General features: G+C 40.8%; 1 protein-coding gene across 14 annotated transcripts in view; it reads right to left on the bottom strand.

Moving 5' to 3' along the window:
* The window catches only part of LOC138109326 (bifunctional heparan sulfate N-deacetylase/N-sulfotransferase 3), a 260,842-nt gene that overhangs the window by 151,921 nt on the left and 85,083 nt on the right, over positions 1-23,838 (bottom strand). For 7 of the 14 annotated variants that reach the window (XR_011150408.1, XR_011150407.1, XM_069012538.1 and 4 more), the window contains 2 exons: positions 15,319-15,380; positions 14,309-14,386 (listed from right to left, as the gene is read on the bottom strand). The exons of 4 other annotated variants lie outside the window; for them this stretch is intronic. The gene's annotated coding sequence lies outside the window, so the exon portion shown is untranslated. Of the gene's footprint in view, positions 1-14,308; positions 14,387-15,305; positions 15,381-23,838 lie in introns of all 14 variants that reach the window. 3 more of the 14 variants (XM_069012534.1, XM_069012539.1, XM_069012543.1) reach the window with 2 other exon arrangements.

Below are 23,838 nucleotides of genomic sequence, written 5' to 3'. Positions count from 1 at the left end.
CACAAACATTTGCTTAACTCTTCCCTCTTTGACTTTAGGCAGAGGCTTCCATATCTTCAGGGTATCAGATCAATACTGAAAGCTTTTAGAAATTCCCCAGCAAGTTTACCATCTTCTCTGCCTTCCTTACATTTGCACTGGCCTTTTAAGAAAGAGAAACTAAACCAGAGAAAAAGCAAGCTGCTGATTTACTTCCCAGTCCAGAGTCCCTCACTCAGTCACCCTGCCAATACGCATTTACTAGTGCCAGAACTTGAGTGTGAAACAAGCTGCTCCTTCTGCTGCATTCAGGATTTCTGCCACAGCTTCTGTGCCCTCTGTGCCCTCAAAAGGACTTTGAAAAAAGACCAATCTGCTATTAAATGCTTGGTTCAAAAAAGCCTTTGAATAAACACAAAAGCCACAGTCCCTCACCATTTTTCTGCTCCCAGCCTTTCCACGTTACCTATGGAGAAGAGGGACTATGTTGCTGTGCAAGGTAATCCCTGGGAAGGTGGCATTGATAATGACCACTTAATTTCTGTTCATAAAACCTGAAAGTGTTGCTAGATCAGTAGTGACAGTGTTACCCAGTATGGGAGAAGATGGAAAATGGTCAAGTAAAAGATAAAGTAAAATGAAGCACTGCCCTTCCTAAAGTGTAAAAACTGGCCTTCTAAGAATCAATGGAGAGAGCTGCCTTATAAATCTCCTCCTTCAGTTGTCTACTCGGTGCATAAGTTGCGGATGTCAGCAGCACTGATGAAGGAGATTAAATGGGTTTAGAGTGACTTTGTGGAACAAATGTAATAGATTCCAAAGATTGCTGCTTAGGGCCTTGTGTGCTGGAGTCGCTGCATACCAAACAGCACACTGGGAACAACTGCTGTGATCTGCACTTTGTATTTCCCCGAGTTTGCCTCCCAAAAGGCCAGGACAGTCTCCTACTCTCCACAAGTACAGAATTCACAATTGGCTATATTGTAATTTATTTTCTTTCTATGTATTTCTACTTTCTGTATATAAACAAAAACGTAAAAGGCTCTCAGTTCAAATATGCTGGCCCCCTCCTTTCCCCTTTCCACACCCCTGTCACAAAAACATGCACCACATTTTCCCCATGCTAAATGAGGACTGTAATTGAGAGATACAGGTAAGAATTTAAGGCATTCTTTAACTAAAAAGAAGTATTTACTGGATTCATGCATCAACAGCAATATTACATGGATTACATTTCTTTAAGTTTGATTCAGCACCTTAGTCACTGATAGACCTCACATTTGTTTTGCTGATGCAGCATCAAACAGAGTATCAAAGCAAGCCTTCAGCTTTTAAAACACCAAGCTTGGAAGAATGTTCAGAGAAGCCTGTCTAGATGCAACACACACACAAAGGGGTTACCAGGCAGTGTCAGCAGGCACAGAGCTGCCCAGATACAGATCCACTGCCACCAGCTGGCTGCACCCGAACTGAAGCATCCATAGCCCTGGACCCATGGACCAGCTCAGTGTGCCAGGTGCGCTCCTGCAAGGATAACACACTTGATGCACTGGAGTTCGGGGCTGAAAGACAACTGGAGCAAACCCAGCTCAGCTCAGGTACCAACTCCCTGTCCAGTGCACAGGATATGGGAGATGGGATCTCCACACCACAAGCAGCAGGAGGGCCTTTGGGAAGTTCTCAGCCTCTGGTTCTCTGGAGAAGCCTTTGCTGCAGGTGGATTTTGGGGAGTTGTTTCTGTGGCTTTCTGGCCACCAGCCAACTGAGGATCTAAAATGAAAAGGAACCAAAATCTCTACCCTAGCAGGCAGAACCACCTACAGGTAGGGGAGTTGTCCTAAGAATTATATTAATTTTTCCTAAATTGTGAAGGCTGTGTAAAGATTCCACACAAAATACGCACGTTGTGGTTTCTACATAAATTAACTACAAGATTAGCACTGGTTTATGAGTACTAAATGTAACAAATGGAGGGGCTCATCCATTAAACTCCTAATTGCTCCTAAGAACTCAGTGTGAGCACCAAAGCTCTGAAGTAGGCAGTCAAAGTTGGTTTTTATTTATTTACTTACAGTGGATTCACAGGAAGTTACCAGCCCTAAAAAACCTCCCCAAAAAATCCCAAACCAGTGCCCTCCCCCCCGCCAAAAATGAAACTCCCTAAATAAACAAACAAAACCTCAAAAATATCTTATCTTCACCACTTGGAACTGTTAGCTCTGTATGACCCCCTTGCCTGAAGTGAGAAGGCAACTACTTCTAAGACAGTGATTTCAGAAATGGATATACCTATCCACCCACACACCCCCAGTACACAGCCCCAAACTCATGCTCTTGCCAGGAAATGTGAGTGAGAAAACTAGGATGCAGGCTACAGTTGGCATTCTTCCCCTTCTACCTTACACAGTCAAGCTTGAAAAAATCCAAGGAGCTCTAGTACCAGAGGGCTGGGCCAGATCCTACTTCCTTGCCCTCCAAGAAGAACAACAAAACTTCAGCTCCTGGCCTGTGCCACACCAATACCTCCCTCCATGAAGTTACAGACATGAGGACAGATGGCCAACTCAAATGTGCGTTTCTGTGCTTCCTTTCAAATCGCTCTGGCACAACCAGATGGCATTCTGTGTCTGCCTGGTATAAACTAGAACTTACAAGTGGCTACAGCACTGCCAAGAGCAATCAATTCCACGTCCTTTCAGGCACGCTGAAAAGTCCCATGGAAAATATCACTATGGAAATAACTCAAGTGATGGAATGAGAACAGTGATGTAGTCATGTGGAGTGCTGATAAGGCACTGGCAACGAAAGAACAAGAATAATTTAAGTGTTTGTCACTGTGAATGTAGATTTGTGACCATGCAGTTTGGATCCTCCTCTATCAGTGGTCTCTTCATATCATGCAACTCGCCAACAACTTCAGTAATTGCTACTAAAATCTCAGAGCTGTTAGAGAGTCTGAGAGAAAGCCCTAAATCTAAACTTTATCTTGTGATAAGGGAGTTGTTCCTCACTGGATTTTCCTTCTGCCTCTTACTCTAAGAAGTGTTTCTATTTTTCCCTTCACTGATGTGAATTTTCCTTAATCGCCTGTGATTCTGCATCACATGGTTCTAACCACAGAGAAAAACAGCAATGAAAAACTGAGGTTTTATTTGTCTTGGATGAGGGATTTAGCATCTGTGAAAGTAACACCAATAATTCTTTTTAATTTTTCCCATATAATTCTGTAATTTTGACAGCTAACTCCTAATAACAGCAATCTTGTTATACTAATCACCAGTCTCTCTGGAACATCTCATCACTGCTGACAAAATCCTATCGTGTCTTATAAACTTATTCAAACCCGCCAGGAGTGTTTCTGGGAAGATCAATCTGTTTCTTCCTTGTGAGCAATGGAACCAAAATCACCTACAGGGAGGACAGCTACTCACTTCCTGTCTCCTCTGCTGTCCTTCCCACTTCTGACACGCTCCTGAGCCCACAAAGTTTCCTAAGCCCCACGGCTGTAGGAGTGTGTGTGCACTGCGAATACCAACAGGGCTCCTGGTGCTCCAGAGCTGGTGCTGCACAGTGAATTCGACAAACGGAGACAGTGCAGCAAGAGCAGCTGTAATGAGCTGGGAGCATTCCTCTCCTTTCTCCTCTGCTTCTTTTTATTAGCTCATCCCTCCTTTTGTTACTGACTTTTCTATGTTACTGGCATCATGGATGCTATTGTTTCTCTTCTACTCCCCTTTATTTGATTTTGCTTGTTTTCCTTACTTACGAATTACTGCCTTAGGGGAAAGAAATGTTTCGAACCTTTGAGCCAGTCTGATCTATTTTGGTGCAGCAGTTTTCATTTATTAAATCAAGTTCTTTCCTTGCTGTGACTACTCCTTCTAAGTTTTTGATTTCCACAAAGCTATTGTTTACTACTGTGAGTAATATGGAATGTTACCACAGTTGGTAGCAGGAGGACTGGATCAAACAGATGACAAGCCTTTACTCTGAAGTGCTGGTAAGCTGGAGGCCCAATTCAGTAACACAATGGAAGGCACAGAGTAGGATATGGACTAGAGAATGGGAGCACTTGACAGGAAAAGCCACTACAGGTTATTTTTCGTGTATTGAGGTAAGAAAAATCCAAAGCTTAGCAGCTTCCTTAGATCAGTAAACCTCAAACCCTTTTTCACATGAGGGCTCTCTAATCCACCCCTGAGGTAGCCTAACTGATCTCACTTCCTACTTTTGAGGATACGAGCAGCACCTTCTCTGCCTCTCTAGAAACCACAGCACCACTTGCCTAGAGCCCAAGGGTTTTCACCTTTGGCAGATTTTTGGTTAATGTTTTTTTCATTCTGGATCTAACTTTTCCACTGATTTCATTTCTTGTCAGTTTATTTCTGCTTTCATCAATGAATTAAACAAAACAGATTAACCTGAGTCAAAGTGATATAAAAAGTAAGGTAAACACTCATGAAGTCATGAGATTTGAAGAGGAATCTCATGAAAATTTATTTCCATCCTTTAAGTCCTAAAAATTTATTCTCTCTCATTCAACCAAATGTATTTTCTAGCAAAATTAATGTAACAGAATTAAGTGTTCTCTATACAACAAAACCTGTTGATCAACAGTTCAAAGGCTTTCTAAGGAACAACAAGGTGCAGGACCTGGCATACACCAATTATCATCTAAAATTAAGAAAACATGAACCAAAAGCCAAAATGAAAATAGTTATGAATTAATCTGATTCTGTCCAAGTTCTGTAAAGTCCAGAAAACCTCACCAGTATGTTTTTTTCAGCAGAAATGCATCGGCAGGCTGCTAATTTTTCCGGGCATCAGATGAATACTAAGGAACAGAAGTTTTAATTATAAACGCAAACAAACTAAAACACTGTGGACATTTAACAAACACGGGGGCATCAGTATTCCCTAACATGTGCCACATAAGAGATGAAGTCAGCCCTCAAGAAGTCAGCTTTAGAGGTGCAGCAGGAATTTTCCTATTGATGCTGCTAACTGTGCATCTCCGAGATCACGGAAATATGCCACATGGAATTTTAGTGCCTTGCCCTTTTCTATACACATATAGCAACACATTTTACTTTTCCTCCACTCCTCCTCCATACCAACATCTGTCCATAAACCTGAAACCCAACAGCGACCGAGACCCTTAGGAACTGAAAGCTCATGACAAGTCAGTGTAGATGATGCTTGTAAATACTTCAGTAACTCTGAAGAAATGGTCTGTGGACAAGCCCAATAGTAAAACTGTAGCAGGCATAGGTTTAATTGTGTTACAAATAATTTAATTAGCTTAACTAACCCAATCAGCAAACAGCAGCACCGAGTAAGCCAACATGGACTGGATGTTTTGCCTCCTGGAAAAGCACAGGGGCTGGGAGTAAAGCAGTACAGCTCACAGGACTCCTTCACCACATGCCATCATTGCAGCTACTCTTCCACACTGGGTAAAGGTGGGAGGTGTGGGAGGTGTGGGAGGTGTGTGTCTGCACACATCGCATTTGCTACACCTTGCAGGTGGCAAATCCTGTACAACCAGGGGAGGGGAGGCAGAACAGCAGCGTGATGCACATCCCTGGCTCTAGAAATACATGGCAGACATGCCACTTCATTTTGACTCACTTCTTAAAATGGAAAGAGCAAGACAATGGACATCACTCTTGCCCATCTGCAGGATGCCACAACACAAATAATGAAAAGGTTAACATGTTATTCTAGAGTCAGAAATAACCAAACTCAATATAATGCTACCAGTATGTTGAAGATGCTCTGTAGTAAAGGGAAGAGAGCTACACAGGCTGTTGTTTCTCCCAGAAACTGCAAACACTACATTCTGCACTGGATTGTATTTGAGCTGCTGAAAGTTCTCTCAGTCCCTAGTCTTGATTTAGGTTTTTCATAAACTGTACTTCAGGTGGGAGTTCCGTGGACACTCTGCCTGGAGGATACAGTCTTGTCATAACTCCAAAACATTGTAATTCCCTACTGGCTGATCTACAGTTAGGAGAAAACTGAACATTGTTTGGGTGTTTCAAACTTCATCTCCATTTCAAGGGGCACTTGACATTTTCTACATGAAGAATGGATAAAAGCAAATGCTGAAGGACTTGTGTGCTTTTTCAGGCTTGATAAGCACTACTTGAATTTTGACTACTTGGCCTGATTTTGGCTGGGATAAAGTTAATTTTCTTCCTAGTAGCTGGTGCAGTGCTGTGTTTTGGATTTAGGATGATGATTAGCCAAACTCCATGTGGCATATACCAACATTGTTTGCCTTTTCTATGCAAAAAACCCCTAGAGCTCTCACTTCTTTGGATCAGCTGACTGGTTCTTGGTTCACTGTCCCAGTCTTAATTTAGAGTAGCTCTACTAAGTTTTCCAAATACTCCAACTGTCTGCTGCAGTATTTAGACACTACAAATTGTACATGCATTTTTCCCCATGAAGTACCCAATTACGTTTGTTTTTAAACACTTAATTCTAATAACCGATTAATGTTATGCAGCAAGTTCTTTCCATATATCCAATATAAAGGGGCAATAGCATTGCTGTAACCAAAATTGCCTAAGAGTACAAGCAAGGTAAAGCTTTGGTTTAGCTCCTGGGAACTGGTGAGCAGGTTGTTCTGGACACTCCCTCTCAAACACGCAGGGGTAGCAGAACACCATGAATATCTTCTGGCTCTACTGAACTCCTATCTGACTGGTTTTAAGATTAATACAGGCTTCATACTGGCATTCTCACTTGGAGCCAAAGTTTAATTCCAAGTGAATAAGGACTTAGTAGGAAATTGCTGTTCTGTTTTACAAGGTGATCCTGCTTTGTGTTTTGCTGGGAGACGGAAACGCTTTGCAAGGACTGCTGTATGGGTATTGTCTGGTTCAGCACTTTTGAAATCAAGGGAAAAAAGCAGCAAAAAACCCGGTTTCTTTTCCACACAGAGTTTGTGTCTGTATAAGATGCTCCCCACTACCTGATTTCATGTCTGCTAGAATTCTGGGGTTCTCTCCTTACTAAGCTATGCTATTAAATTAATATATTGCTCTGTCTTAAGCTGTGACCCAAAGGACAGTTCTGTTGCGGTGACCCAGCCCACTTGCGGGGCTGGGGCAGCGAGATGCCAATCAATCCCAGCCCCTCTCCTGGACCGAGTTTCCCAAAGAGGCAGACTCAAAGGGTGGGTCGATGGGTGGCTCAGAAGCTTAAGCCGCACCCCCCCGGGCAGTGCCCGGGTACAAGCCGCCTCCCCTGGTTCGGGAAAATTCTCGGTTACTCGGCTGTTCACTGGTTCTGTGTTATAACTCCCTCCTCTCGGTTTCCCCCAGTGGTTCTTGTTGAATTGTATCCTCCCCCTGGCTTGTAACTCATTGGTTGTTTTCTCCTTTCACCGCGGTTTTCAAATTCCCTATAAAACTGAGGACAACCCTCGGGGAAAATCCCATCACATTCCATCCCTTCCGAGCTTGTTCGGGTTGCGAAACTTCTAACAATAAACCTGTTAGGAGGCAGACCAGAACAGCCTCTCTCTTCCTTTGTCTCCGAGCTGACGTGAGCCGATCCCATCGGCTCCTGCCGTGTTCCCTCTGCAAAGAAGCCAGGCAGCTAACTCAGCCAGCAGCCCTTTCCTGATGCCGAAGTCGCTTCAGTGACGCACAGAAGAACGCAGCTGGGCCCTCTCTGACCGGGGGCTCGCCAGAGCTCGTGCCTCGAGCAGCAAGAACTGCGCTACAGTTCAGATCCCATTTTGAAATCTGATTGAAGCCTTATAAACACGGATTATGGTTGAGGGTTCTGAAAAGCAAGCCCAGTACAAGAAATACTTCCTCCTCCCTTTTCCCACCAAAAAGAAGTAATACATTTTAAGACTCCAAGATGCCAGGGCCTGAACTTAGGTTTGGTGACTTTTAAAATTTCTCTAATATGCTGTGACGTTCAGGAGATTGCTCTTGGAAAAGCCTTTTTATGGCCTGGCTTTCATTTCAGCTCTCTGCATAAAGATTCTATTTAGAAAAGTTTCAAATGTATTTATGTGCAAGAGCAGTTTCTCCTCTCTGAGGTTTTTTTTTGGACTGAATGGGATTGAAGAAGGGCTATGTTGCTTAGGGCATTCCTTTTCCTTCAATGCCTCATCCAGACAGACAACGATACGCTGTATTTGTTTTAATACATCTTTGTGTGCTACACAGAGTAGTTTAATAGTGCTGTTTGTGAAGAATGCTTTGGTCTACATTGCTGCAGGCTAGGAAAACTGTGCTTACAAATTCTAATGGAGAAGGATACGGAACTATTTTTAGTTAACATATTGCAAGGTTTCGGATAGGCAGTAATAGAGGCGTGTTAGAGCTTTAAATATTGGTGATAGAATCATGGAAATGTGTGGCTGGAAGCTCTAAGACAAGATTAATTATATATATATGCTTCATTATAGTTATATTCAGCCATTTTCCCTAACTCTCCTAAATACTTCTTGTCATACTCCAAGGGGCACCAAAAATCTAACTGTCCCCTTTGAAGGACCCCCACTTGTTTTTCCCATTATGGCATTTGACATTTTCAAAGAAACTGATGAATAGAACTGGATTGAGAATGAGAGGTTCATTTAGTTCCAAGACTAGAAAATTCAACTCTTTGTTTATGAAATTTCAGTAAGCTTCCTAGCTCAAAACATATTTCCTTCTTCCTGTTTATCTGATCTGCTGCCTTTTTGATCTAAAGAAGAAACTAGATTCCTTTGATGTGATTTCTGATCAGCAAATCTGTGCTGATGATTCTGCACAACCTTATTCTGTTGTTGAGGCACAAAAACCAAGTGTTCCCAAATTTACCATGGTACCTGTCTGAATTATCCAGTTACTCAAACCTAGACTTGACTCTTCAGGTCCTCATCCTTAATTTTTGATCACTGTCAGCCTGGTTGGACCCTAAACTGTTTCCTCCAAATTCTTTTCAGTAAATGCTCTGGGTTTCAGAGGCAGCTTGGACACACTCCTTAATAAGAGAAAGAAATTTACATAGCTGAAAGCCAGCTTGAGTTAATGTACCCCAAAATACTTTAAAGTTATTTTAAAGTCACCATCTTTGTCCTCTGTTACTCTTCTTATAATTGTTTTATCCAAGTGATAAAATTCATGATAACAAACAGAACATTAGGCAAACTAGAAATGCCTGTGAGAAGAAAAACCACAAATCACACACAGAGAAGTTTGCTGGATGCAGCTGCCCCAACAGCATCAACGTGCTCCATGTGACAGAAACTTGACAGACAAACTACAGGAGGAGGAAACTGAATCACGAGTTGAACAAAATGATGGCAGAAGTGGTGAAAGCTAGAACTCCAGATTATTTCTAAATGTTTAGAGTCCACATACATTTCCATAAAAGCACAAACTGTAATTATAATATACACAATCTATGACAATATATTATTCCTGTATTTTAGGTTTTCACTTGCTATTTTATTCAGTTTATAAAATGTATTCATATATTAAATCAATCAGCACTTAGTATAGGCCAAGCTGCATAGATTACTAAATACTTTCTCAGTCTTCAGGGCTAATTTGATACAATCACAAATGTTAGATTTTCATTAGCCTGAAGCTGAAATGCATAATTGAATACAGCATAATTCTAGATAGAATTTATTAAGAATAAAATGAAGGGCTAGGTTTAATGAAAAATGAAAATGGTACCACTCTGCCTAGAATATGTTTTTCCATGCCTCTTGGAGCTTTTTTCCCCTATTTTGTATTCAGCAAAATGAGAAAAGTTTACAATCTGAGCAGAGATTTTACAGTGTCAGTCGGCTCTTCAAAACAGTTTCACTTTCCTCCACACTTGAAAGACTTGCTTTTCTTTTAAGAAAAAAACTAAACAAGCAAACTCTTGATGTGGCCTTTCAGTGAAAGAAAGGTTGAGAGATGGGGCATCTTCTAAAATTTAACAGAAACCAGAGCCAACTTGCATTTGGTTACAAGGAGATTATACTGACTTCAAAGTGGGAGGTACATTACATTGAACCACTACATAATGAAACAGATGGGGACCTAATATTCATCCCAAATTCATGACTCATGCAGTGATGTAGCCATTTAACATCTATGAATTGGAGCCCAACTGCATTAGGTGCTGCTGGAAACTCTCTCTGGATGGGATTGGTCAAAAGCTTCGTGGACTCTGACTCAGACACGCAATCTGATCCCATGGAATGTCCTGGTCTGCATGCCCTGTGCCCAGCAACCAGGGTGGAAAATGAGACCCTGAAATACCAGGTATCATCAAAGCTGGAAGTGAAACTTGACATATTTCATGTGGGATGGTCAAAATGCTTGATTTTAAGTCCTGCTGATTTCTAGAAAAACAGTAAATATTAATAATCCAGTATATATGACAATAACACACAGTTCACTAAGTGGCCACAGAAAATGTGTGCCATTGATTTTTGAAGGTTCTATGCTTCTTTTTTCAGGGGAAGTTCCAGTGTGGGGCCCAGCTTCACTAAACACACTTCTATTCATTGCCTAATAATTACAGAACTAATTACCAAGTTATTAAAATGCTGCTTCACAAAGGCTTGTAAAAATCCAACATATTCTCATGAAAACTGTTAACAATGTTTTCTGTAGGATAAGCATCTTAAATGACTGTCAAAGGACTAATGATGTCTGAACATACCTTAACCTACTACTTTGTTGCAGATGATTACATCAAAGACAGGTTTTTCACTTTGAATAGATTTCTGAAAATGTGCCAATGGAAAAATAACTTAGACTTTAAAAACCAACATTCTGGCATTTATTCAATTACTTTGATATCTCAGACCCAGATCTACAAAAAGATGAAATTGCTGAAAGGAAACTAAAATGGAATAAAGCATCAATATCCCAGCAGGTAAATCTCCAACCATCATCAATCCTCTCCAGGTCAATGTTTTTAGCAGTCCCTAAGTTTTCTTCTGTGTGACTAAATTTGTAATTTCTGTGCCATACCTAGAACTGATGCCATCTTCATGGAGCTGAGTAGTCTGACAGACCATCAAAACAGATGCCCACCTGCTTGTCTTCCTCTAAGTCCAATCAAACATGCAGATACTCTTCAAACCTGCAAACACACTCAAATACAAAGCACAGCCCTTGAGCACTCCCTTTGCACAGTGCATAAAGCATCTGTAGGGGATGTAGAAACTGCTCTCTTTAATCCAAAAGCATTGAAATTAGGATGTCTTAACTGATCGCTCCCTACACTCAGATGTAAATTGTCTTGTCCTTGGGGAGATGCTGTCCACACTTGTGCTGCAAGAAAGGCTTTTCTGGTCTCTTTTTAAAAGGAATCCTTAATTGAAGCAATATGTGAGAACACAGGTGAACTTGACATTGCAGCACAGTGACTAAGGCAGGTAACCCAAAGGAGAGGAGATCTGAACTAGAGCTCAGCTTGGCCCTGCTCCGAAGAACTGAGAGCACATTTCATATTCACCAGTTAAAGTACGAAATGCACCCAGCTGTGAATTCTGGTCTGACACGAGCTCCTTTTGCTGCCATAGAGTTATTAACTTAACCTCTGGAGAAGGAAAGGATTAATATATGTCCTCCTTTTCCATATTCCTTTCATATTAAGGAAAGACTCCACAGCCACTGAGCTGGCCTGCTGTGACCATCCTCTCTAGCGCAGGATTACAGCTGCTGGGAGGGCCAAAGGAACCAGAAGTTAAAAATGCCTTTTGGGGTTTCCAGCCATTGCCACCTTGGTCTCCACCACTGCCATGATCTGGCCTTTTTACAACCCTGTGATGCTTTGGAAAGGCCTTTGTCCACTTATGAGTTCAGAGGAGGAAAAGGCAATGTCAGATATGTAATATTCTTCAGTATTACATGTCACTTATATACATGAAGGAACGATTTAAGTCATTTTCTACTGTCATGAAAGTTCAGTCCTAAATACTTGCTAATCACAGTTCAGATTTCCTGACAGGATTCTCCTGGATAAAGGCATTTATTACTCCCCTTCATCTTAACAAACAAACAAACCAAAAAACAAAAACAAGGAAAAAAAGAAACAATTTCCCTGGGGCATGGTCCCCATCTGAAGTCAAGAGCAAGATTTTCATTTACTACAATGGAACCATAAAATTCTCCAAATACTCTAGGAGGTACCATGCTGAAGTATGCTGCTCTAAACATACTTAGAAGTAGTATGTGAAAAATAAAATACAGAGGTATATTTTTAATATGGAAAGATAAAAATGGAAAGCCCTGCAAAATCTGCAGCCGTATTTTCTCAAGGAGCTACTTAATCCAAACATTTATGCCATGTCCAATCCTACAATCCTACTGATAGCAATAACCCCTTCTGAAGGGAAAAGGAAAAATTAGTTGCCAAAGTCTATACTTAAGTATAAAAATATCAATTAGTTATAACTTCATTAGCTTTTATGGGAACAAAACAAAGTAAAACCTCTCTTTGTAACTGACATAATGCTGGAAAGACATTCCTCACAGCAAATCAGCAACATGCAGACATTTTAGATCAAACCCTTTCATGAAGTGCCATCCCATTTGAATCACAAAGCATAAAAGCTGCAAGTGTTCAAACCTGTCCAAACACCTGCAGCAGGTGCCACGCCATGTCATAATTAGTCATCCACAGTGCTTCTCACAATGCCAAACACTTCCCCGGCATGCAGAGCTACAACGTAACTTAAAATGAAGAGCACAGCCTCATGCTGCGAGACAAGTTGACTAAAGCAAGTATAAAACACTGAAAAATAAAATCCTTACAAATGAAAACACGCTCTGCTGAGACGCCTCCTCGTTATTTATCACTGCTGTTGGAATGTCTTAAAATGAGCCATTAAAACCAACCTGGCATTGGAATGGTAATGAATTACACAGACTAGACTCAAAACACTCCTAAACAATTGCTCATGCAGGAAACTCTTGTGACCAGTAAAGCATTCTCACGATGGAGGTGTTCTGTCTTGGAGTGAGGAACAAGTTTAAAAAGTAAAAAAACAGACTAGGGAGGTAGGAAGAAAGCAAACTGCTTTCCCAATTATCTCTGTCAAGGCTAGTACTGCAAAAAAGGCTCTTCTTAAATATAGAAAGCATGTGGGAAGTAGAAAAGTGTAACGTTTTACTAAGTCTGAAGGTTGCATAATTGAATTTGATAAACTGACATTTTCCTAGGAAGTTTTAAGATTTCAGAAGATAAATACATAATAAAAATAAACCTAGTTCAGCAGCTTTTGATATACAAAATTATATGCCTTCACTTCAGAAAGAAAAAAAATATTCATTTCTCCTGCCTTTCAGAATAGAGTCAGCACTCCCTTTCCTGCTTATACTGTTCCTCAATACTTTCAAAAGTTATGTGAGGAACACAAGGGAATATTAGAACATGGAAAATACCTCTTCACGTAGTTTATGGTTCACCCAACTGAAATTAAATGTAGTGACTGGACAACGGGGAATGGCTTCAAACTGACAGAGAGGCAAGTGTTAGATTAGACATTAGGAAGAATTGTTCCCTGTGAGGAGGGTGAGGCCCCAGCACAGGGTGCCCAGAGAAGCTGGGACTGCCCCATCCCTGGAAATGGCCAAGGGCAGGTTGGATGGGGCTCTCAGCAACCTGGTCTAGGGGAAGGTGTCCCTGCCCACAGCAGGGGGCTGGAATAACATGAGCTTTAAGGTCCCTTCCAAACGAAACTGTTCTATGAAGTCACATGAATTTCACGAATCTGGTGTGATTCTATGAAGTCACACCAGAAATGTGTTTTTCTACAAGCTTCAGCTCTACCACATCAAGAAGGAATAGTAGAGACAAACACTATACACCAAGAAACCAGAGGACACTTTGTGCAGTACCTGGATAGCTTCACAGTGACCTTCCCCCTTTCTGAGTCTTTACAGCAGGACAGTATCCCATTTCCATAGCAAAAGCACTGATAACTTCCAGTTTATTGAGATCAGTTTCTATCATTTTAGGTTGATTTTTAAAAAAAACTTGAATAAAATGATGGATTATTTATTTGCGTCTCTTAGGTATCTACTGGTAAAAGCACAAACAGACTTAGGTCTATGTTTGTCTATTTTTCGTTGTCATTGCTGCCACTTTTAACAACCCTAAAGAAAATTCCTGGATCAGAGCCTGGAATGTTCACAGCCATTTCTGTTGCCAATGTTGTGGTCCTGAAGTGGCAAAGAAAGTCCTGTAATCTGGGTACACCTAAACCTCAGCCCAGGTCTCTCATGTGAGCTGGCTCTGAGTTGCCTCCTATGAGTGAGCTGACCAGCCCAGAGGCTGGTCAGAGCAAAGTCAGACTCACATTTTACTTTTCAGGGAGAATTCTGGACACAAACACAAAGTTTCTGTCAAATATCGCTTTTCCAGTGAGAGCACAAGCCTGTGTAAAGGAAATTATGATGAGTAGCCAGAAACTGAAAAGTATTAATTTGAAAGTAAAAAAAAAACCCCATACTTTTCTGTATTACAAATGCAGATGAGCTTTTCAAACCAGCACAGAAGCTTTAAATTCCAAAGCTGAAATTTCAAAAGAGTTTGTTGGGAAATGAGCACTAAACCTCAGAACCTCAATTAGTGTTTAGTCACGCAACTCCCTATGAAGCCAACAGAAATCCTACCCTGAAAGCTGTTTTTTATTTCTCACCTCAACAGAAATAGTCTATTCACAATGACACAGATTGAATAATTAGTCAAAGCTACAGAATTTAGAGCTGTTGGCTCTCATGGATGAGTTACATCACACACTTGGTCTGTAGGCTGCCTTAGGCAACATGCAAAACTTTTTCTCCACTCTGAATAACTAAGCAGTGCAGCATCTGAAAAAAGTCTGGCCTTGCCAGCGGTGCACCTCAGAACTAATTTGCTCATCAACAGAGATTTGAGGCTGTCCTCTGTAATTTCAGTTCACAAAACGTGATGTGAAACCATGACTGACTATACTAGCACCAAGTGTCACAGGTAAAACACAGGTGACTTTTTTCAAAGTAAAAAGACACCAAGGAAAAAGCTGGAACCATGGTACCAATTTGTCAGTAAATTACAGACAAGGACAATGAAGGCCAGTGTTTGGACATTTAAGCACTGGGATCTTGAGGACACAGTCCAGGACTCTGAGGACCCCTCACTGAGCAGAAGTATGAACAAAAGCAAGAATTGCAGTCATACAGCTCTCTTCCTCATCCAAACAAAGCCTCATCAGATCTCTCACATACAAATATTTTTGTGTCTGGCTTATTCATTCACCAGCACGGCAAAGCATACAGGAGCCATCCCATCTGCATTTAGCCACCTGTGCCTACCTGAGCCACTTACGTTTGTCTCCTTAGGTCTGTAGTGGCTAGAGATGGTCATGGGGCAGTTCAAATCCTCACTGGCTGTGAAAAGAACAAGAACTGAACAGCTTTTACCTCTAGTTAAATGGCCATGTTAGCAGACATAAATGCTTACACAGTTAAGCAAAAGCAGGCTGACAATTCTAGGGAATTTTCCAGCTTGATAGAGCACCCGAGCTACAGTGATATATATGAAATCCATTTGAATTTGATAGATCAACCCCACATTTTTTCACTGGTAGAGCTAAGAACAAAGCTATTCTTTTCTACTCACAAATGCATCTGACCTCTAGAAACCATTACCAATTGTACAAAACCAGCCATATATGGTGACTTCTCTCAGTGCTATCAGTTTGATTTCTTAGAGAAGCGTATTTTCACCTAAGGAAAGAAGGAAGGATCGAAGCAGTTCTGCAGTCTCTCTCTCTCTAGCAGTCTCCCTACTTAGATGCCAGCATTCCTTGGTTATGTTCTCTGCTTTATCTCAGGGCAAAATCAAACTTGCACTAATAAGCCACAACAGTCATAGCTGCAAACCCTTACAGACTGTTACAGGTCGACTACAGAGATAGGAGCTTTCTATAGTGCTAATGAAGGGCTTTGGGAGGTTACAGTCCTTGAATGCAAACTTCCATTTCTTTCCCAATGTTCCTGAACAAGAAATGAAGCAACAATCAACCCCCCATAATGGGCCTAGAGTCAGACTTTACTCTCCCTTATTACCCGTGTTCAGTATGGAGTAACTGCATTGATACAAATGCAGTTACTTCGGAGTCACAACACAGTATTAGATTCCAGTCTCATGATTTTCATTTTAAATCATGTCAAGGGAGAAAAGAGGGAAAAAGAGAAAAAAAGAGGACCATCTAGGTGTGTATTTTCATTACCATGACTCAGTTTGTTTAGTATGCTTTAACTGGGAAAATAGACAGCGCACAGCACAACTGCCGACATCAACTGGCACTGCAGTTTGTCCCCCAAACCAAGCAGAATTTGAAATCCTTCCTTATTCTACTCTCCTCCAAAAAGAATGGGTTGGGGCTCAGTAAGGGTCTCGGCAACTCTACTCTTTGAAAAGATTTGAGGACTAATTCCTGTTACACAGCTGGTGTCAAGAAGGGTAGTTAAGCAAAGCCTCTCCTCACGAGTCCATGTTTGTCACACCATACACGCATTGTATTAAAAACATTTTCCTAATGCCTCTCTCGTGCCGTGCTGGCACTCTCAGAAGACAAGAGGGAACCTCCCGGAGCGACACAGCTTTTCTTTTTCTTTCACTTTGCAAAGTATAAATTGTCAGCTTGGCACTTTGGATTTCTCCTATTTGCAGGCTACAGAGTATGCATGAAGCACCCTGTGTCTTCCCTTTTATCGCCTAAAAACCTGGTAGCCACAAGGGTAGGATGTCTGCCTGTAGTTCTCCCACTTCTCCTGTGATTGTGACAGCACAGTGAGAACCAGGGAAGTTGCTGAACAGACCCAATGTAACTGCACTGAAGCAGAGAGCTACTTCTGCTCTTGTATTCCTAGAGGTGACTGCCTACTTCTTGCATGGTGCTGTACAAAATTAATATTGCTGAAGGTGATTGGAGAGGAAGTTACCTAGGGGCCATATCCAGCTGTAAAAACACTCAGCAGGAGTTAATTACTTAACTAACCTCAACACAGGTACACGTGGGCAAGGGGCAGAGCAAGACAGAAAGGCTTGAACTAAAGCTTAAAAGGAAAAAATTTAAAACCAACTGACTTGCGTGGTAGAATTGCAAGCAACTAAAACTATCTTTTAGGCAGAAAAGTCCCTAGGTTTTAGTCTGGGGTTTTGGTTTTTTTTCAGTAGGAGGAAATACACTACAAACACTGCCCACAATGTCTGCACAGAGAAACAAATGCTGCATCAAAGTTACTATCTTCCATTTAATGTTTTCTTAATTGCTTTCTTTCTAGCAATTTACCCAGACCTCAGAGGTTGGAAAGCCTGGCAAAGACCTGGACAAGCTGTCTGGAAACAACTCTTAAGAGATGTAGAATGGTCCTATGACAGTCACAGAACTTTGCCATCAGAGCTAGATTTTCATTTTCAAGGTTGTTTTACACATTACATGATGCATCCTCCACTGAATCAATGCCTTGGAAATATCTCTGGAATGTTACAGACCTAACAACAAATTCCTCTTTAAGAAGCACATCATCTGAAACTAAAACACCTCAGTGGTTATGCAGTAAACTATCACAGTATGGGATATGAGGCAGAAAGTACTTATTTTCATTTTATTTTAGGAGAGAATACAGCCATAAATATGAAGTACAAAATTTCAATTGCTTATTTCTTATGCTACTGGCAAAAAAACACAAAGTAAAGAAAAAAATCAAACAAAATTCAGGTCCTGTTGTATTTGAACTATACTAAGAGCAAACAGATACCTTTTTCTGCCAGGTTAAAAAAATAACATCCCCTGGGCATACAAAGTTAGCACTACAAAACAACGAGAAGCGCTTCAGTGAGTCTGTTATGAAGACAACACATATCAGAGGCTCTTCAGTGATTAATTGAACTCCAACAGAGAGATAATCCAGCAAATACATTTACTGTGGAGTTATTTACCTGAGTAGCTTCCTGTGTGAGCTTTGCATGTTTCCATTCACACTTATCTCTCTATTCCACAGTCGTATATAATACTACTAAAAGAAAAAAAAAATCATTTGAAGGACTGTTTCCTGTGCTTACTCAATTTATCCTCAAATCAGTGTGAACCAAGTAACAGCAAAGGTAGATTTGGGTCTACAATGTTCCTCAAGAAAGAATATTATTTACAAACAACCATGATTGACCTGGAAGTCCTTTGGGACAGGTAGAAAGAGTGAAGCTGCCCAATACCCAATTTTAATGTGCGCCTTGATAACCAAAACATTAAATCCTCTTTGCTATCATCAGCTTTCCCTTCTTTATTCGGATACAACCAGTGACAGTGGTGTCCCACCGATAGAGGTCCTCACATGCCAGCCAGTAGTACTGGACGTGGATCCTTTGCCCGGATTCTGCCATTTCTCTAACCAAACCCAGCAAGTCATCCCAATGTGATCCCTACCACGTCCTTTTGGAATGCGAGAACAGCGAGCTTCAAATATAGTCTTTCTGCAAAGGAACAAGACCACATGGAAAGAATACCTTTTTGCTGTTCTTGTGTTTTCTAAGCATTTGGTACAGAATCTCTTTCAAAATTACTTGAAAACAACTCAGAGAAGTTCACAAATAGAACAAAACTTTATACGTCCAAAGCTCTCTTTTTCCTGCTGTGAGGATATCACAAGGCAGATCTCTCCTGGAGCTTACAGGACCAGCTCCCATCCCAGCTCGGTCACCTGCTGGTAAGACTACAAAGAACTCTGATCCTTCTTTTTTTCTAACTACAATAACCTGAAGCACTAAAATCCCAAGCATAGTGAAACCTGTAGAGGTATTCCAAGGAAGCAATAACTGCAGGAGTTATTGAACTTGCACAGAGATATTGTCTCTTGACCTCTTCTTCCCCTCCCTGCTATTTTATGCATATTCCGGGTAGTAAATGTTTCCTGGAATATAGAAAGGGTTAAATAAAAAAGGGGAGGAAAAAGGAGTTGAAAAACCCCCACCATTTCAAAAATCATGACATGGCATTGAAATGAGAAAACCTGTCAGAGCCAAATATCAGTATTGTTAGTGCAGTTACACTTACTAACATCAGACCTGCTGTTTGTAGCACTTGGACTCTTGGCACAGTTCACATTCATACAACTTTTCTTTTAGTTGGAAAAAACAGATCATATGGCAATGCTTAAAAAGTTTTTGGATAGTTCTCTCCTTATTTCTTCCCCATACTTCCAACTCCAAGGTGTGTGTGAGGGATTTCAGTTAGCTTTATAGCAGCCTTAAGTAAAATCTGAATTACGGCCTGGTAGCCATGGTTAATGGGCAGCTGCTGCTCGCTGCTGCCACCGCATGGGAGCGGGCACGGCCCAAACGTTTTGCTCAGCAAAACGCAAGGGAATTTTCTTACTTTTCCAATTTTACAGGTGTTCATCGGCTTGTAAAGCTGGGTTTCTCTGCCCATATTGAGCTTCAATTCTAAAAAAGTTATTAAAAATAAAAGCGTATAAAGATAATATGAAGTGTCAATGAACTTTCCACTTTTTTCTTCCCATGGAAGCTTTAGGTTTGGCAAACACAAAGCAACCATTGAAAACAGCTATATACCCACAAAATAACCTGTACTAGCCCCTGAGAGCGAAGCTCGCTGTTGGTTTTCACATCTCTGATAACATCAAGGGAATTGTCCCTTTGGGGAGAAGGCTCGGCACATGGCAAGAAACTGTAACACGGAAAATGGAAAGTCAGTGGCGGAATCCATTAAATATTAAAACAAGGAAAAGAGACAGCTCCTGGCATGATGGCATGCCAGGATTCGAATATTGCTTATTTAAATAAATACGTTCATTTGAGAAACCAAAACAAATCCAAGAATGTTTTCAGTGCAAAGCAAAGCTTTTCTACAAATCCCTTTTCAGTTTCCACTCATTCTAAACCTAAACTTTGTGAGGTCCAGCCTAGACCTCCATAGAAAAGCAAAATACATACTTGAAAGAGAAACTGGAAAACACAAGGATATAATGCAAATACCACATGATAAAGTAGATAAACACAAAGAAAAATTTTTACTTTAAACTACCCCCAGTAAAAATTTTAGGAGGCAGCAAAATATTTGCCCTTCTGAAATCCCAAGTGAAGTCACAAGCTCCAAATGTAGAAAGATTTACTAATCAGTTTGCCCAGGTGTGGAAACACACAGGGAAGAGAAGAAGAAAAGGAGAAGGACCCAAAGACAAAGTAAGCAGTAAAGGAAGTGACTGAATAATAAATAATCTTTGGCGGTTTTCCTTCAGAAAAGCAGACTGCAAGGTCACAGTAGGGGGAATCTGATTAACAGCCTGCAATGTATTGGCAAGATCACCAATGTATTTGAGCAGAGACAATGCCAAGGCCTGAGAAAGATGTGAATGAAGTAAAATAAGATCTTAAAAATGACCTGGACACAAAGAGACAGCCCTAGAAGGCAAGCAGAATACAAGTGTGGTCCTTCACACCAGGGAGTCCATTTGCTGCTACACTCTAGGTCAGCTACAGCTACGGACAGACACAAATTACTGCCTTGTTAAGAATTAATATTTAAGTATCAGTTCTAAGTGCACAGAATGGGCACTGTTGCTCAGCAGATGCCATGGCTGCTATAAACTCTACAGTGTGATAAATGGTGCTGTATCTGAGGCTCCCGGACATTTTCTACAGGCAGGATTGTGAGTAATGCCCACTTCCTGCACATTATTGACTCCAGCCAACTGCACAGTCTCACATTTTGGGGCTGCCAGTGCAGTTTGCTGAGGTGCACAATCCCATCACATCACTGATGTCATCTCTAAGCACAAACAAGAACCGCTTTCCTCCAGAACAGAAAAACCAAGAGTAGCAATTCCAGCATTACTGTAGAACAGGACTGCACAATACAGATCACACCTCCATAGAAGAATTCATCACTGGCTCTTCAATTTGTGACTGTCATGTAAAGCTAGCTGGTAAATAGGTAATTATTTTTATATTATTGCATTGAAGGAATTGATAATTGTTACTTATTGAGTTGTTTTGCTACTCCTTTTGCTCTTCCTTGAAGATGATGAACAGCTCTAGAGTTTACTGTAAGCCAGGCTCCCCAGGCTGCACCATCTCAGCAGCTGCTGCTGCCGCCAGATCCACATCCTGGCACCATTAGAACGTAACTGTGGCACGATTATTGGGTTCCTGCAGTATAACCTCCCTCTGATTTAGTGAGTCAGGCTGGCAGCTCATATGTTCAGCTTTCTTTATTAGCTGAGGTGCAATTATGCAACAGATAAAGTCCCCTTTAACGCAAATATCATCTCTTTATGATGCTATATATGTGTTCATTAGAACTCTTGGTGTCTAATGTTTTATGAGTGTTATGTCTCCCGGTTCTCAAGGAGAAGTGATAAAGTCATAAAAATTCTGGTATTTGCTTCCTTCTTCTCACCTTTCATCTTCTATTTACATGAGGTTGCACTAATGCTGTCAATTATCCAAGCATCATTTGGTTTTGGGAAGATGTACTTTTCCTACCTACTGCTTAGATAAGAGAAATGCTCTGAACTGCATAATTTCAATTCTTTACAGCATGCATGCAAAGAGAGAGAGGTTATTGCTGAATTTTAGGACAGTCCTTATTTTATTTATGACTTCAGTATTGCTTTTCATTTTCATTTTTAGTGATAATGACTTGCTGTCTTTGATATGAAATTTCAAGGTCCTTTGTGAACACTTCCTTGCTATGGTCTCTTGGACAGATTAAAAAAACCAAGAACTTCTAAATGCTTTACAAATAAAGCTACCAATTAAAGTCTCATACAAGCTTGGATGAAAGGAACTTATTTCAACTAATTCACAGAGAATACAAACACTGGACAAAACACAATGAAGCTGTGCTTCTTCAGTTGTAGAAATTTCCTTCCTGGTGACATCCTGCTGTGATACACAGTCACCTAGGCCAGTGAAGAGCCTTGACTATAGACCAGCACTGATTCAACCACTGCTATCACACCAAGAGGCATCAGTGAACACTAAAGTGTTAGAAATAGACAGGAAAGACCCTACCAATGCATTTTATGCAATTTTCAGATTTCCAAGAAAATTGCTTTCCTTAAAAGCAATTCAAGGTATTGTCTATATGCTAGTATACACATACTCTGGGCACAGGCTGTGATATTCTAGCTTGCCAAACATGCAGCAATATGTTCACAGTCTCCGACCCTACACCAATAAATAATGTTTCCATATAATTTTACTAGCATTATAAAGTATTTCAACTTTTAATAAATCTAAGACTCACTGAATTGTAGACAACCTATCCTTTACTTGGATACAAATATCTTTTCCTGCTGTACCTGAAATTATTAAAATTCCACAGGAATTAAATTCAATACTCAATAAAATGAGAAAAAAATTATCTGTAAAAACTGCCTTAACTGGCTCTTGTCCAAGGTGTTGTAAAAAGTCCATGATATATTGTCAGTGGGACTTAAATGTTCTACAGGGGTACATTATATTACTGTTCCATCTTGAATCTCCAGAGAAATGACAGATTTTTAGTTGCTATTGTTGCTGCTGGTTGGTTTTTTAAATGTCAATACAGCTAGTCCTTTAAGACAACAAACCCAGAACCAGTAGCAATCCTCCTTAGTATGAAATGGTATCATCCTGGATTAAACAAAAGTCGAAACAGTATTTTCAAAAAGCTTCTTTCTACTAAGACAATTAGCAAAATGGCTGAAATCTGGCACTAATGCATGAAACAGCTATCTCAAATAATACAAGTGTAACTCGTTTCCAAGAGTCTAAGTTAGGGAGGACTCCAAAGACTGTTAAAAGCAGCCAGGCAAAGAATGCCAGGGAAGGTTTCTGATTCCTTGGAGCATCACACCAATCAAACTCATTTTGGGACTGCCATCCCCCGGTGGAATCTCAGGGGCCTGAACTCAGGATCTGGGCTCAATGCACAAGAGGAAGAATGAAGATGCTGGGACTGATCCTGAGTCCCCCACTGGAACACTGCGATCAGTCAGCACTGGGGTCAGTTTGCCTCCCCATCAAGGCCCACGATCCCTCTGTGCTCCGTACAGAGCCTATCCCTGCCCTGCAGTACTCAGTCATCCCTGCAGCAAACCCCGCTTGGCTCCAGCCAGAGGAACACCTACGTCGTGCTCAGAGATGCCCAAGGGCTCAGTTACTCAGACTTTCCAAGTCAGTAGGAACCCCGGACATTCCCACACTTTGAAGGTATCCCTGAGTGACAGGTAAGCGCCACACAGGAAAAATCTGAAAGAACATCATGTCTAAAAGTAGCAATAAACAGCTACTAGGATTTTAAGAAGCCACCAAAAATATCAGTCAGATAAATCCAGATATTTCCATTAGGAAATAATGATGCAGCTTTCATTGAACACTTTACAAAACCTCACCATTATTAAGCACCTACCTCACCACCTTTAAAAATCTTACTCAAAGTTACTAAATCCCTTTATGAAATAAGAATAACCACTGGTTCTAGATTCCAATCCAGACTGAAGCAATTAGTATAGGACTTCAGTAGTTTACAGTACCACTGTAATAAGAAATTATGGACCTATCTTTTATTAAGCTTACTATGGCGAGGAGGTTACATGGAATTATTCCAAAAATGAACACCAAAACCCCTCCAAATCAGAGCTTGATAGTTTGTGTTGTCATCTCTATATCTGTCATCCACATTGAAAAACCCTTTAGACAATGAACTAACCACCTTTCCTTTCCAGAGCAGTAAGTATGAGGTACACATATAAAGAATAAAATTAATAATGTATTTATGTGCCAACTCACCTAGAATCATCTAGGTGATCACACCTTTGTGTTGTGTTTCTCCAC

The sequence above is a fragment of the Aphelocoma coerulescens genome, chromosome 4, assembly GCF_041296385.1.
Source record: "Aphelocoma coerulescens isolate FSJ_1873_10779 chromosome 4, UR_Acoe_1.0, whole genome shotgun sequence".
Taxonomy (NCBI): domain Eukaryota; kingdom Metazoa; phylum Chordata; class Aves; order Passeriformes; family Corvidae; genus Aphelocoma; species Aphelocoma coerulescens.
This window is presented reverse-complemented; position numbering and strand designations above follow the sequence as displayed.